The 15,055-nt window shown below is 45.8% G+C and overlaps 1 long non-coding RNA gene across 1 annotated transcript in view; it reads left to right on the top strand.

Moving 5' to 3' along the window:
- Positions 1–1,869: 1,869 nt before the first annotated feature.
- Positions 1,870–15,055, top strand: part of LOC122933346 — a 33,118-nt gene continuing 19,932 nt past the window's right edge. The window contains exon 1 of the long non-coding RNA XR_006388420.1: positions 1,870–2,113. This is a non-coding gene — a long non-coding RNA (uncharacterized LOC122933346). The remainder of the gene's footprint in view (positions 2,114–15,055) is intronic.

Consider the following 15,055-nt stretch of genomic DNA (forward strand, 5'->3'; position numbering starts at 1 on the left):
CTTTTCCCAAGTAATGAATGGGTCTCCCCAGCTTGTCAAACTGGGTTGACTGCTGGCTAGGACCCGGGTTGATCCCACCTCTGGAGGTACTGAGGGCAGCTGTAAGGTCAGCCAATGGGCACCAGGCGGTAGTATGAGCAGGAGACTGACATGTGGCGCACACCGGGGACTTCAAGCTGGCGAAGTGCCTACAAAATAACTCCATATCAATATTGCTCCAGTCCGTGACTACCTGGAACTGGGCCCAAATTGCTGCCGCTTTGGCCGAGAAGGACCTATGATAATCATAGAACGCTGTACCCCCGTACTTGTGCGCCAAATCTACCACCCTGTAGAGGTAAATGTCCAACTCTTCTCTCCTGTTGGGGCTGGCAGAACACAAAACGTCTCTGAATAGGCTGAAAGCCAGGACGAACTCGGCCAGGGTCAGCTTGCGACTGAGCCTGGGGTCTTTGGACCTAAGTACCACTGATAACTCGCTACATCGTGGGACGTAATTAACAAGGATGCCAAGTTGACATCCTTGCCCTCTAAGATGTCCTTTTTAATACTGGGCCTGACGAAATATACCGGCGCCCCTGAAGGTACTCCCCCGCCCTGTGACAGGTTAGCTGTCGTTAATAGAGTAGGCACGGTACCTGTGACCACAGCCAGAGGTGCCGCGCCACCAGCTGGCCCAACTGCTGGGGGGGGTGGTCGTGATGCTGTTCCATTACCTCCATCCGGGCTTGTAGATCCTGGATGAAACTAGTGAGTGTGTTCAACACAGAGTGAATCTGTACCAATGAATTGCTGATGGTGGTATTGTCGCTGGTAGCAGCAGGCCTGGCCTGTGGTGTAGCGGGAAACAGAAGTCTAAATAGTTCCGCCTTTCTGGCTGTAGCCGCAAACGGAATCCCTCTCCTGAGCAATTCGGCCGTCAATTTAGGCACTGTCCAAGCCCTGAGGGATGGAGTGCTGCCGTGTTCGGACCCTAGTGGAGACGGAGGCAAGGACACAAACTCCTCAATATCTGAAGGCTGAGACATGACGACTGAAACAACACCACAACAAAAACAACAAAGAAAGAAAAAGAGAAGAGAGAGGAGAAAGGAAAGAGAAAAAAAAAAAGAAAAAAACAACCTGTTAACCCTACGACCTGCTGCCCGTAAGCCGACAGACAAGGTGACAGAATCTAACCCCCCCCCCAGCAGCGTGAAACGTTTTGACGAGAAGCCGACGAGGCTGACAGGGAGTATGATAGTCGTTTCCACTAATGTATGAGACGAGCCCGAGTTTGTCTGAATCTGTGACGTGGCAGATTCATTAAAAACGAACACTGCGGGCTAACAAACCTACAGACGTGGTAGGTGATGTATGCAAGTATAGGATTTGTGGAAAACAGACCGTATGACACTATTCTACGAGATGATGTGAGGTGTCTCTGACTGTCGTGCGAGAGTGTGGCTGTACTAGCGAATGTACCTATGCTAGTATTGTATGCATGAAGTTTGGTGGAAAAAGGTTCCCACTCTTTTTTTTTTTTTTTTTTTTTTTTTTTACTTTATTTAACAATCCACTTGTTCCCCCTTTTTTTTTTTTTTTTCGTCAAACTGCCTGATGTGCGAACTATGTGTCTAAGGTATGTATGTAGTGTATGTGAAGAGTGTCAAACATGTGCACCACCAGCAACCTTGTAAGTAATCAACCCAGTAATGGCACCAGGACCCAGCTACCAGAGTTTTAACCTGCTGAGCCCAGATGACTCGCAGCCCCTGTATGAACTTAAATGCAGGTTATGCTGAAAAGGCAATGAGCTCCAACGATGTGACAATGCTGCCCCCTGGTGCCAAAACTTGAATTGCATGTGCCTGATCGTAGTGAGGAGAAGCGATCCTCCGGCACACTTCCCCCTCTCTTCACACCCTCCTACCCTCCCCACGTTGCCACACTCCCCAAACAAACCAGTTATCCTGGAAAAACGATCTGAACAGCTTGCAGACTGAAGGGAAAGGTACACCCGGCTTCTCTGAGACCCACTCGTGCAGGACGCTTGCTGATGACATCACACCCGGAAGTAGCAGACGTCCGAATGCCGACATGCTGCCTGGGAGAGCCGGACCGCTTAAGACAGGTACTGGCCCCTCCGACAAATCCAGGCTAGCCTGCGGCCAGCCTTAACACATAGCTTACAGTGAATGACTGTCAATACTTCCAGTTCTGAAGACTCCAGCGGCTCAGGATCAGTGCTCTGGGCTAGAAGTGGGCACCGCTCTGCAGGAAGGACACCGGGGCTCAGGTCACCCTAGCGTTGCAGTGCCTCTGTGCAGTGTGGGACTGGGGTACTTAGGGCCCACCAGTGTAACTGATTCTGGGGGCCCACCTTAGGGCTCCTGAACACTAACTTATTTATTTTTTCCCCATGTCTGTACCGTTCAATTCACTTCAATGGGGCTGAAAAAAATATAAAAATAACTACTCAGTTTGCATTCAGTGTCTGTATGTCTTTTCCATCACATTATACACAGCAAGTATTCGTGGTTATTACCACCGTGTAATCCAGCAGAGGTGGCCGTACTTGCACACTATAGGTGTTCGCCTATGAGCACTTCCAGCCTTTCCCTATAGTGTGTAAGCACGGCCACCGCTGCTGTATTACATGATGGTAATAACCACGGATAAGTGCTGTGTATAATGTGATGGAAAGGAGGCAATATGGAGTATCACAATACATTAGTGAGTGCCTTTTATTAACTGCATGATAAATGCCATTTACTGAAGTGAGACAACCCTTTAACCCATTTAAAGAGGACCTTTTATGGGTCCAGACATTATAAAATAAGTGGCACGTTAGGTAGGCATCAAATAGGGATCTAATAGAGCTTACTATTATTCCTGGGCGCGGCTCCGTTCGCCCGCTGTGCCCCTGTTTAATTATCGCACCTGTAAGGGGGCGTGGCCTGACAGAGCTAGATGGCGGCTGCTTGTTAGCAGAGCTCTCGCCACCAGGACCCAACTTAGCCTCTATAATAGCACCATCCTACTAACGGAATGAAGATTCAGTCAAAGGACTGCATGCAGAACTCATCAGGGCACAAAGAAGACCCCAGCCCAAGCCAGGACATGGAGAAATACCTTAATAAACCGAGCTCACAGCAGCCGGCGAGGAACTCCAAAATGGCGCCGAAACAGCATGGAGCGGCCGCGGACGATCCCGCTTCCTCTCAGGCACCCAAAGCAATGCGAGAAAGTGAGTGTTTGAATGATAACAACTCGGCATCGGGTGGGGAGAGGTCCGATATCACCAGGGAGTTTCTGGAAGGAGCTTTGCAGAGAGCGCTGGCTCCGTTAGCTGCAGATCTGGTCTCCATAAAAGCAGATGTCCACCATATAGGGGACCGAGTAGAGACACTGGAACAAACGCAAGATGCCATGCTGAACTTTAACTCAGCGGTGAAGGAGTCTCTCCTCTCCCACACTAGGGCAATGAATGCACTCCTGCTCCAAATGGAAGACCAGGAGAACAGAAACAGGAGAAGGAATATAAGGCTTAGAGGCTTACCTGAAGATAAAGAGGACCTGTTTCAAGTTATGGACTCCTTATTCACTATGTTAATTGGCCCTGAGCAGGCAGTACATGTTAAGGTGGAGAGAGTACATAGAGCCCTGAAACCAAAGCCGGCGTCTCGTGAGAATCCGAGGGATATAATCTGTGGAATACTGAGTTATAGAGACACTGAATTACTCTTGCAGGCAGCAAGGAAAAAGGGAGATATAAAGCTTCAAGGAGTCAGTGTCCAGATATATCAAGATTTAGCGGCCTCCACACTGCAAAAACGGAGATTACTGAAGCCACTTACAGACCTGTTGCGGTCTGCCAAGTTTCAGTATCGATGGCTTTTTCCGTTTGGGATACAGATCACAGCAGAGAATCGCCGAATAACCGTTAGAACACCTGATGATCTTCAACCGGTTTGGGAAGCGCTGAAACAACCGCCAGTCGAGATTCCCTCCTGGCTACCCGTCCCGCATATGGAGGACTTACCACCAATCCCCTCAGCGTCGAGATGGATGAAATCTAAGCCCCAAAGATCCGGGAAGAATAGGAGAGCGTGGTCTCACGGAGCCCCTGATTGAGGGTTTGCAGCTAATGCCACCTTTTTTTTTTCTCTACCTCTCTGGCAGTTAACATGGTTTCTTTCTATTTCTTTTCCTTCTTTGCCAGGGACAGATGCTGCTGCTTGTAAAGTTGCTGCATATTTCTGATATAATGCAAATTAATATTAATATGTACCTTTCTTTAATATCTCTATTTGCTCACCAGGAGATTTTTTGCCAGGATGGTATTTTTCTCAGTTTATGGTTTAAAAATGCTGAGGCTAAGGGTTTATGGGGTTCTGGGCTGGTCGGGATACACATGTTGGTCACATGTGCACTTACTTCACCCCCCCCCAGCACAAAATTCCAGATTATTTTGGAATCACTTTTAAGTTATGGTTATGTTTCCATGTTGTTATGTACATCCTTGATACTTGGTTGGTTATCCGACTTTAAATCGCAAGATGACACCTAGCTAAGATGGCTCCACTAAATATAGGTTTAACCACTTTTAATGTCCATGGTTGCAATAACCCTATGAAGCGTAGCAGAATTTTCCAAGTCCTCAAGAAAATTGGCTCGGACATAGTACTCCTCCAGGAGACTCACTTCTCTCACACCCACGTTCCTAAACTTGGCAACTCTCACTTTAATGTATGGTTCCATGCCACCTCAAGCAGTTCTGCGGCTAGGGGAGTCAGCATAGGTTTCAAAAGAGGCACTCCTTTTACGTTGCATTCTGAGGTAAAGGATCCTGAGGGGAGATATCTATTATTAAAGGGGGACATAGGCCATCTCGCGGTCACGATTTGTAATCTATACGCGCCCAATGTGAAACCAGTTAGTTGGCTAAAAGATGTACTGGGAAAAATTGATGCCTTTGCAACGGGTATACTGCTAGTCGGGGGGGACCTTAACCTCACCCTGAATCCTCTGCTTGACTCCTCGGCCCAGAAATCGGCGGTGTCCTTCCGCGCTCTTAAATCAGTTCAGGTTCACCTCAGAAAATTACACCTTAGTGACGTTTGGAGGTCGGCGCATGGTGACAGACGTGATTATACGTTCTACTCCAACCCACACAGAACGTATCAGAGGTTAGATTACCTCTTCGTACAAGACAATCTTCTGCAAAACATTAAGTCCTCCACTCTCCACAATATCACGGTCTCTGACCATGCGCCGGTCTCCTCCGTTATCTGCTTCCCGGAAATGTGTGGTAGGGAATGGACCTGGAGGTTGAACCACACTCTCTTAGATTCGCAAACTCGGGTTGATTCTATATCACAAAAACTGCAGGCATATTTTACTACTAATGCAACTCCCAATATGTCTAATGCGATAATCTGGGAGGCGCATAAGGCAGTAATTAGGGGGGAGTTTATTGCTTTGGGATCATACATTAATAAGAACAGAGCGAGAAAATTGACAGAACTTATATCCCGTATCGCTTTATTGGAATCATCGCATAAACGCTCTCAGGCGCTTAAAGATCTAGAGGAATTGAAGGTCGTGAGACGAGAGTTACAGGAGTTGCTAAATATCAGGGCGTCCAAAGCCTACTTGAAGGTTAAACATAAACACTACGTGCACGGAAACAGAGGTGGCAAGATAATGTCTGTGCTTATAAAAAAACGGGAGGATCAGGTTTTCATTAAACGCATGAGGTCGCGGGAGGGGGCCCTGGAAACGGATACTCAAAAGATATCTAAGATTTTTAGAGATTACTATCAGGAATTATATAATCTTAGGAGTGAGGAACAGACAGATGTACAGGCAGCTCGTAAGGGGAGAATAGATAGCTTCCTAGGGAAAATTGAATCTGCCGGTTATTAGTGATAACTCTAGAACATCTCTGGTGGCCCCTGTCACTTTAGCTGAAGTAAAAAAGGTCCTAAACACGACGCCATCTGGCAAGAGCCCGGGACCTGACGGACTCACTGTGGCTTACTACAAAAAGTTTTTTTCTGTCCTGGGCCCATATCTAGTGAATTTCTTCAATGCCCTGCTGAATGGTACACCTTTAACTAGACAGGCTCTGGAGGCACACATAGTTGTGTTACCGAAGCCGGGTAAAGACATTGAGACCCCCTCTAGTTTCAGACCCATATCTCTGCTCAACGCAGACGTGAAATTGTGGGCTAAACTTCTAGCTAGTAGGCTATCCCCTTCTTTACCAGGAATAATATCTTCTGAGCAATCTGGCTTTGTGGGGGGCAGGGAGTGCAGAGACAGCACCTTCAGAACCTTGCAGGCCCAGCAATTTGCCTTGAGAAAGGGAAAGAAGTTAGTATTACTCAGCACTGATGCTGAAAAAGCATTTGACAGAGTTGACTGGGAGTATATGAAAGCCACACTGCTGAAATTTGGGCTTCCCCCTCAGTTCGTGGGGGCGGTGCTGTCTCTGTATTCTAACCCCTCCGCAAGAGTGCAGGTAAATGGAGTTCTATCACCCCCCTTTGAGATCCTAAATGGGACACGTCAGGGTTGCCCACTTTCGCCCACATTGTTTATCTTATGCTTGGAAACATTTGTACAGTCTATGAGGCAAGACCCCGAAATTATAGGGCTTAAAGTGGACAGAGATGTGCATACTGTTGCCGCATTTGCGGACGACATGCTTATTTTTTTAACAAACCCAGAAGAGGCGCTGCCGGCCCTACTAAGGAAATTAGAAATTTACGGTTCCTTGTCCAATTTTAAAATTAACCTATCCAAGTGCACGGCAATGGGCTTTAATATTTCCCCTACCTCCGTAGCAAAATTCGAGAGGGATTTCCCATTTGCATGGCAAAATTCACATATCAAATATTTAGGAATCAACGTAACAAAAGACCCTGGCCAACTTTTTCAACAGAACTACTTGCCACTGCTCTCAAACATTAAACAACAATTAGCTGACATAAAGATCCCCTTCTTATCGTGGATGGGCAGAAAAAATTTATTAAAAACATACATTCTACCGAAATTATTATATACTATGCAGACCCTGCCTATACCCCTACCCCTATCCTTCCTGGCTAAGGTACGTAGCCTTTTCACTTCATATATATGGAATGGAGGTAAACCCAGGCTAGCGTACAAAGTCCTTTCTAAACCCATTTCTGGGGGGGCTTTGGGCTTCCTGATGTGGCAACTTATTACAAGGCAATTCAACTCAGATTGCATTCCGAAATTAGTAATCCCACAAATTCCAAGCTGGGGTGTAAGATAGCCAGACATCTATTGGGACCAGGGGGTATGGCGACTTTATGGGATCCCAAACCGGCGGCGGCAAGAAGCATAGATAAAAAAGGGCTTGACCCTTTAAGAGGAGTTATAAACACATGGTCTAAAATATCACCATCACTGCGTGCTTCCACCTGCATTTCCCCTTTCACTCCTATTTGTTATGTCCCATATTTGACAATGCAGGGCTTTCAGGATGATTTGGGACTTTGGACAGCTTTGGGATCTGAGGCTATAGGAGATGTCTTGAAACAAAGGCGTGTCCCTAATATCCAAGACTTGAAAATCCGGTTCCCTCGCATTGCTTGGTCAACTATAAGCTATTCCCAGTTCTTGAAAGTATGCAATCAATACTTAGCGAATACCCCTAGTAAAATTGATCCCACTTGGTATGACATGTTTATATCACAGCGGACAGGCACAAAAGGGTCAGTCTCTAGATTGTACAATAAACTGTTAGATGATGTGGGCTCCAATAAACCCTGGTTCATATCCCAATGGGAAAAGGAGTTGAATATCACCTTTGATGACAACACTGTAAAAGAGATCCTATGTCATTCTCATGGATATTCAAGGTGTATTAGGATACAGGAGAACGCCTATAAGCTGGTAACTAGATGGTACAACACGCCAGTCAAGCTTCATGCCATGGACCCCACTCACTCAGATCAATGTTGGAGATGTGGAGCATCTACTGGTACTTTATTACATATCTGGTGGTCCTGCCCCATGATTTCCCAGTACTGGGACATGATTTCCAAGCACGTTCTGGAAATTATCCCCTCCTCGCCACCTATCACCCCCACAATGGTCATATTGAACCTACCTGGTAAAAAACCGGTATTGGCCAAACACAACCTGCTGTCATCTCTGGTAGCTGCAGCAAAATTGCTGATTCCAATGTTCTGGCTTAACACAAAAATACCAGGACTGGTGGATTGGATTGATAAGGTACAAGAGATCCGCTTGATGGAAGAGATGTCCAGCTGGGAGTCCTTGTCGCATGACAAATACTTACTGACGTGGTCTCCATGGCTGAAGTGGCAGACAAACTGCCAGAATGACGTGTTGTCTTCACTATCGCAAACTACTAGTAATGTCAATTAACACAGGGGTTGTTTTCTTATTGAATACTCAACTATTACGTATATATTGCATAAGGTAGTATATTCTGCTCCAAATGTCCCCCACATCTTTTAGATGCGGGTACTGTCAGTTTCAGTATCTTTTTTTTTGATTATTATATTACTCATATGACTACAACCATCTAGCCATCGCGGGTTATACATGGCAAATATTTGTGTCAATGTGCGAATATATGTAAAGGCGAATAATTACGCATATGTATTTTTTTTGGCGAACTGAAATTATGCATCATGAACGCCAAGTATCACAATGTGGATGTACTCCTTTGTTTGTTATCTTTTTTTTTCGGTTATTAAGGACTTGATCATTGTCTTTACAAATGCTGAAAATCTTAAATAAAGATTTGTTAAAAAAAAATAAAAAAAAATTATCGCACCTGTTATGCAAATTACTAGCATCAGAACAGGGAGCAGACGCCAGGGTTTCTCAATTTGCGTCTCCTTCTCCCTGGCTGTAGCAATGTCCAATCACAGCCAGAGCGTCACAGCCAGGGAAAAAATACCTTCAGAGACATTACATCCTATGTGACTAATATCAGCCGCTCCTCTTATAACGCTCCAGTACTGATATAACTTCCAGAGACATTACATCATATATTGGGCAGACTAGAGGGGCCAAATGGTTCTTATCTGCCGACACATTCTATGTTTCTATGACTGATATCAGCCGCTCCTCTTATAATGCTCCAGTGCTGATATAACCTCCAGAGACATTACATCCTATGTGACTGATATCAGCCTCTCCTCTTATAACGCTCCAGCGCTGATATAACCTCCAGAGACATTACATCCTATGTGACTGATATCAGCCGCTCCTCTTATAACGCTCCAGTGCTGATATAACCTCCAGAGACATTACATCCTATGTGACTGATATCAGCCGCTCCTCTTATAACGCTCCAGCGCTGATATAACCTCCAGAGACATTACATCCTATGTGACTGATATCAGCCGCTCCTCTTATAACGCTCCAGCACTGATATAACCTCCAGAGACATTACATCCTATGTGACTGATATCAGCCGCTCCTCTTATAACGCTCCAGCGCTGATATAACCTCCAGAGACATTATATCCTATGTGACTGATATCAGCCGCTCCTCTTATAACGCTCCAGCGCTGATATAACCTCCAGAGGACATTACATCCTATGTGACTGATATCAGCCGCTCCTCTTATAACGCTCCAGCGCTGATATAACCGCCAGAGACATTACATCATATGTGACTGATATCAGCCGCTCCTTATAACGCTCCAGCGCTGATATAACCTCCAGAGACATTACATCACATGTGACTGATATCAGCTGCTCCTCTTATAACGCTCCAGTGCTGATATAACCTCCAGAGACATTACATCCTATGTGACTGATATCAGCCGCTCCTCTTATAACGCTCCAGCGCTGATATAACCGCCAGAGACATTACATCATATGTGACTGATATCAGCCGCTCCTTATAACGCTCCAGCGCTGATATAACCTCCAGAGACATTACATCACATGTGACTGATATCAGCCGCTCCTTATAACGCTCCAGCGCTGATATAACCTCCAGAGACATTGCATCACATGTGACTGATATCAGCTGCTCCTCTTATAACGCTCCAGTGCTGATATAACCTCCAGAGACATTACATCCTATGTGACTGATATCAGCTGCTCCTCTTATAACGCTCCAGTGCTGATATAACCGCCAGAGACATTACATCCTATGTGACTGATATCAGCCACTCCTCTTATAACGCTCCAGCGCTGATATAACCTCCAGAGACATTACATCACATGTGACTGATATCAGCCACTCCTCTTATAACGCTCCAGCGCTGATATAAACTCCAGAGGGCAGGGGGTGATGTCAGAAGGTGAGATGGTTGGTGGGCAGGGATCTGTGATGGGGCAAGGGACACGGGGGAACACTAAAGTTGCAGGGGCGTAAGGTCAGGGGGGGGACAGAATTGGAATTGAACACAGGTTATAGGTAGCACATTCAGGACTGACCGCCCCCTACAGTAACTTACCCCCCTGCTGCTGTATGTAAGAAGGAAGCAGGTGCCAGTGAGGGGACTTCATACTTGAACATCCAGCACCACACAGTGACATGAGGCACACTAACGTTACCTGAGGTGAAGTCTCTGCAGGCCAGCTCTTGTCTTTTCCTGCAGCCACTGAAGGTCTGGAGGAGTCCCCGCCCCCTCCTCACATGGACTATCACACTGCAGAGAGGAAGGGGAGCTGCCTTCTCTTGGGGTCAGTAAACTTTAATATGGGCTGCCCGATGGGGGCAGCTGTGAGTGGCCCCTATTTTGCCTCTTTGCAGCAGCCAGCAGGGTCCCTGACAGGGCTCAGTTACTGCCCTGATGGTGACCCTGCAGCGCTGCTGTGTGCTGACATCTATTTGATTATAATGTGGACCTGTCTACACTGACTACACAGACATCGCAAGCCGCCTGCCCCCCCCCCTCCCCCCACATTCTCATTATTATGGTGACATTGGTTGGTGAGACTAGCGCAGCAGTCAGTGTCACATAAGCAAGAAGTCCTTCACTATGCGAGCCATGCCGCTCTGCTCGCATAGTGAAGGATAGGATTAGGATCGGGACGGGACAGGGAGCTGCCTTGGGCCCTCCAGGAACAACTGGGCCCGGGGCAGCTGCCCCTTTTGCCCCGCGTTAAAGACTGCCCTGGATCCGCTCCGAACGCAAGTGTGAAAGTAGCCTTTATATTGTTGAACACTATCCAAGATAGCCTTCCTCTTATTAGCATCTTTAACCCCTTTAATTCCATCTGAGGAACCTTATTGAATCAGACGCCATTTGATATCAGAGAAGCATAAATGCATTGTCCCCTCAACTCCACCCCACTCCACATGCTCCAACAGTGCTTCCCATCTACTACTAACCATAGTCATATAAGTATATATTCATATTGCATTAGAAAATTGACATTTAGTGCACAAAGGACCTGAAAATTATGTGCAAACATCCCTCAACAACCCCAAAAATTAACTGCAACAGTCAGTTATGCAAACTTCCACCACCACACTCCAACTCGAGCCTGTGGGAACCACTACTCTCCACCGAGACACTGTTAGTCCAACCTATGAGACCGCAGCTGCAGGGCAGCACGTGATCTTATTCCTAAACAACAGAAGAAGCTAACTCTCAGCACAAATGGGAGAAAAGGAAAATTACTAAAATTGGTAAATAACTAACCCGGGCTAAAAAAAATATATGAGATCTTCTGGTTGAAACAAAAATACTAGGATTGAGAAGCGCTCTCAAAATATATTCTCACCCTTTTGCGCTGAGAATCACGTAGTATATAAGGCTACTTGGAACAGAGCGGCAGTCCAGGGGCACACGGTCACTAGCAGCAGGACGAATCCGACAGTCTGTTCACCCGAAGGAACAGCCTGCCGGAGGTCCGTGCCGCTAATGTGAAAGTAGCCTAACATTCCAGCCTCCCTCTGGTTAGAAGGCCCTTTGGCCCAGCAGCAACCATCCCATAGCCATCAACAATATTTATACTGGGCAACATATTCACTAATACATTGTCAGTGGTCTGAATACCATTGATCCCTCCTGAAATATATCAACATCACCCTAATAGGTAATGGCCTTAGAACTTGCAAACCACTGAAAGTTCAAGGATTAGGAGCTTCATCTTTTCCGAGCTGACGCTCATTGCTATGTAGCCACCGCAGGGCCTCTTTAGAATCTTCAAAGAAGTGGGTATATCCCAGAGCTACCATTCTGAGTTTCGCTGGATACATCATGGCGCACAGGATTCCTAGATTCCTTAGTCGTCTCTTGATATCCACAAACTTCGCTCTCTTTTTCTGCACTTCCATCAGGAAACAGTGACACCCTGTGGCCATCAATAGCAATATCAGGCATATCTCTGTCTTTCCTCAAGATAATGTCTTTATCTCTATAATGGAGGGTTTTCACGAGGACAGGGCACAGTGGACTGTCTGGAGGTAGTGGTCTGGTGGGATCCCGATGCGCTCTTTGCACTGCAAACAGGGAGGTCAATGTGTCAGTTCCAAATTTATTTTTCAGCCACAACTCAAAGTATTCCGTGGGGCTTCCCAGGGACCCCCATCATCCTCATATTATTTCGATGTAACCTGTTCTCCAAATCATCCTGTTTAGCCACCACAGAGTATAATCTCCTTTCATGATCTGCCACATCTCGGCAGGGTAAAACATCCTCCATATCTCCCATTCTAGCCTCCAAGGCAGTAGTATGTTCAGCCAGCTTTTTCAGGTCGTGGCGCATTATGGAGATGTCATCTTTTATACCACAAACCTAGACATTAAGTGATGTTAAAGGGGTATTCTCATCTTCCCTTTTCATACTTATCTTCCTTGAGTGCGACATTCACTTCCTGGATTCTTCTCCCGGCCGGGCCGCGCTTGCTCAGAAGACTGAAGATTTTCTCCTGGCCGGGCCGCGCAATGTCCTGAACGCGCACGCCACCACACATGCGCCATGGTGAATTATTCCTGGCCTGTATAGTACAGAGCCGGCGTGGGTGTTCACAGCTCTGTACTATACTGGCCAGGAAGAAGTCATCATGGGGCATGCCCGGCGGCGTGCGCGTTCAGGACATTGAGCACCCCGGATGGGAGAGAATCTTCAGTCTTCTGCGCAAGTGCGGCCCGGCGGGATCCGACAGGAGAGGTGGCCGTAACCAGGGGAGACCAAAGACATCAGGTAAGAGGGGACTTGTTTTCTAAAAAAATAAAAAGGGTGGGAATTAGGTAATAAAATGTATTTAGAAAAATGATCACTGTGAAATCATCAACAGATTTAACAATGATCATTAAGATGAGAATACCCCTTTAATGATTTTTCACACCTTTTAGAGTGGGCTCTTCTGAATCAGAGTCCTGCTCCACCATATTAGCATTTGACACCTTATCCTTATTGTGCCATAGCTCTATGCCCTGCCCCCAGTGCATTCACACTGTCTGCATCCAAAACTTGTCTTGCCTCTTCAGGTACCTTTGCTTGTTTGACCCTTTGCCACTTTTCTTCATATATAACACTGCCGCCTCCACAGCAGATAGTCCATGTACAAAACAAATGTTGAATAAAATATCACAAAATTGCGGTATGCATAAGATGGTAGTTCAACTGTTCAATCTTTTCATTCAACATAAAATATAAGATATATTTCTCTCTTGAGTATCTGTACTCTCACTTTAAGTTATGTAAGCACTTTATGATCTCTCTGAAAGGTATATCTGAGGTCTAACTAATAGTTCACTTGCTCTACTTGGTTTGCAGTTTTTTTTTTTATACAATTGCTTATGATCTGGTATGAGCAGTTCGCATTTGTATGCAATTTGTTTGAATTGTATGATTGTATGGCTCAGTAGTTAGTGTGTATGCAATTGGTGGAACTGTAAGTAAACACATATATAACTAGTTCAGTATATCAGTTCTATTCACTATATCAACAGTAGGAACATTATATAACTATTCTAAATACCTATTTTGGCCTCTCTGCTTCCATAAAACACAGCTCTTAGTGGAGTAAATGTCTGTTCAGCTTCTCTCCTCTGGTGTAATGATTCTAGCAGCTCCTGCTAGGGGAATTTCCCACACTGGCTGTGTGTGAGGCTGGCTGTGATTGGTCAAAACTCTTGCTGTGTGTGAGGCTGGCTGTGATCAGGAGTCTTGTAGTCAAGACTCCTGCCCAGCAACAACAGTTTAACTCTGTTTTCTGTTGTTTTTGCTGTGTCATTGAGCTTACGTCACATCCATATACTGAATATTAAAGGCATATTGTCTTTTCTGCTTCTGTGAACACAATATATAACAGTTATATGACATCCAAACATAAAGTCACTGTAAATAACTCTGCTTTTGTCTTTAACACACAAACATAGGAACTGTATTAAGGTTATTGGCAGTAGTGATGTCCCGAACTATTCACCGGCGAACAGTTCACGGCGAACATGGCTTGTTCGCGTTCACCGCGGCGGGCAAACATATGCGATGTTGGGTCCGCCCCCTATATATCATCATTGAGCAAACTTTGACCCTGTACCTCACAGTCAGCAGACACATTCCAGCCAATTAGCAGCAGACCCTCCCTCCCAGACACTCGCCCCCTCCTGGACAGCATCCATTTTAGATTCATTCGGAAGCTGCATTCTTAGTGAGAGGAGGAACAGTGTAGCTGCTGCTGATTTAATAGGGAAATCGATAGCTAGGGCAGTGTTCTGTGTCCACAGACTCATCTGCTGAAAGGACAGCGTCCTGACAGCACCCCAAAAAGCTCTTTTTAGGGCTGGTACATCAGTCTGCTTTTTCAGATTTTTATATATATATATATATATATATATATATTGCAGTTGCCTGCCCGTGTGTGAGAGGCTGCATGCCCACAGACTGTACTGTATGCACACCATTCATACAGGGTGTCACAATACCTTGCAGATAAAAAAAAGTCAATTTATTTTTTCTCTGTGATATAATCGCAGTTGCAAGCCAGTGTGTTTCAGGCCCACAGACTGTACTGTGGCCACTGGCCAGGCCACCATTTATACCGTTACAGGGTGTCACAATACCTCGCAGATAAAAAAAAGTCAATT

The sequence above is a fragment of the Bufo gargarizans genome, chromosome 3, assembly GCF_014858855.1.
Source record: "Bufo gargarizans isolate SCDJY-AF-19 chromosome 3, ASM1485885v1, whole genome shotgun sequence".
NCBI classification, from domain to species: domain Eukaryota; kingdom Metazoa; phylum Chordata; class Amphibia; order Anura; family Bufonidae; genus Bufo; species Bufo gargarizans.